Source organism: Lolium rigidum, chromosome 7 (genome assembly GCF_022539505.1).
Source record: "Lolium rigidum isolate FL_2022 chromosome 7, APGP_CSIRO_Lrig_0.1, whole genome shotgun sequence".
Taxonomy (NCBI): Eukaryota; Viridiplantae; Streptophyta; class Magnoliopsida; order Poales; family Poaceae; genus Lolium; species Lolium rigidum.
This window is the reverse complement of record NC_061514.1, coordinates 237,665,043-237,667,098: the sequence shown is the minus strand read 5'-3', so window position 1 is coordinate 237,667,098 and position 2,056 is coordinate 237,665,043.

Here is a 2,056-nt window from a genome sequence, read left to right as displayed (position 1 = left end):
AATCGATCACTTCATGATGCGTAAGTTTTAAATTTTGTTGATTTTTATAATCTACTTATTTTAATTAGTTCAAATTTACATAGCTATCCACATATTCCTACAAGCAAGGGGTGGAATTTACCGTGACAAAATTAAAGCAATCCTAACAATAGAGCAACCGAAAGATGTCAAGTGTGTCTCGTGGCTCGTCGGGCGGGTAGTGGCACTCAGTCGTTTTATCAGCAATTTAGGCGAAAAGGCATTACCCTTCTACCAGTTGCGACGAAAATCTGATACGTTCAGGTGAACACCTGAAGCACAGACAACATTCGAGGACATCAAGCGCGTATTGTGAACTTCACCTTTGTTAGTGACCACGAGAGGAAGATGTTGCTACACATCGCCGCCGCCAACCAAGTGGTCAGTACCGTGCTTGTCGTCTGGCTCACTTGGTAGACAAGAGGACTTCACTAAGGTAATAGACATGTCGCTACTCTGTACCATAGAAACCCAAGTGCGCTAAGGACCGAGGCCATTGCGGTAAATATAAGATTCGTCGCATTCACCAAGGTAATAGACATGTCGCTACTCTGTTGTGCTACTAATATATTGACTATCTTTCTTTCTCAGGAGGCTGCAAGGTGGAGGGAGTCTTCAAAAAAAAGTGGAACTGGAAATCAAAGAAGCCCCTATAATTATGATTCAATATATGAGCTAGGAGATTGAAATAATTTCTTAGATTAGGGAACAGAGAAAAATTATGGGGAAATACTGAAAGGATACAGATGTCGCCTATATAGGGGGGTGAATAGGCGGTTAAAAACTTTTCTATATGGGCTTAACAAATGCGAAATAAAACTAGTGTTTACTTTGTCAAGCCCAAAACTTATATACTATGGTTCACCTGTGTGCACCAACAATTTAAACTAAGCAAGATAAGCAACTATGTGATAGAAAGATATATAAAACTTCAAGCACGAAGGCTATGACAAAGTAAAGTGCATAAGTAAAGAGCTCGGGTATAGAGATAATCGAGGCACGCGGGAGACGATGATTTATCCCGAAGTTCACACTCTTGCGAGTGCTAATCTCCGCTGGAGAGGTGCGGTGGCTTAATGCTCCCGAACGCCACAAGAGACCTCACCTTCAGGTGTGGTTGCTCGATGCACACCAACACCACAAAGGCCTCACCCCAAGATGCGGTAGTCACACCACACAAAGAGCGCCATAAAGGCCTCACCTTATTCTCCGTGACCCACGCCACAAAGGTCTAGGTCACGGTTTCACTAAGGGATTTTCTTTAAGGCGGAAACCAGGCATACACAAAGCTTGGGGCACACATCCACAACTTAATTGGAGGCTCCCAAGAAGTCACCAGAAAGGCCTAAAAGCTGTCTAGGGTTCCAAGAACCCAAGAGTAACAAGCTCCTCAGTTTCACTTCCACGAATCACCGTGGAAAGCTCAAACCGATGCGCCAAACACTACAAGAAAAGTTGCCATGGCCGACGAAGTTGAAGTCGCGCCGTGGTTGCTGGTGTACCATGGCCGACGATTTTGGGTCCCTCCGTGGTGCATGTCAAAACTTTTTTTTTCTCGTTTTTGAGGCCACCTAGCCCGACGAAAGCGGCCAAAACGTCGCGTATGGTGGCCCGGGACGTGGTGCATCTCGAAATCTCGGGTTCGCCGGCCGAGTCAACGCAAATCCGCACCGCCGAGGGATGTAGGGCCCGGATGGCAGCCTCTCTCGGCATTGTTTTTTTCTCGATCGCGCCATCTCGTTCAACGTTCTCCGATCGAGCCGTTTACGATGCGGGATCATGGGTCCCGCATGTCATCCTCTATGAACCAAAATTCTTTCTATTCTTGGATTTTTTTGACCCCCGATTTCTGGCTACTTCCTTTTTCTTTTGATCCCTTGCCGCCTTGGAAACGTTGAGACCGTCGCTTCTAAATGGGACCCGCATGTCATCCTCTATGTGCAATCAACTTTCTTTTCTTGGAGTTTTTTTGGCACCTCAAATTTGGTCACTTGCCTTTTTCTTTCGATCCCCTGCCGCCTCTCAAACGGTGATACCG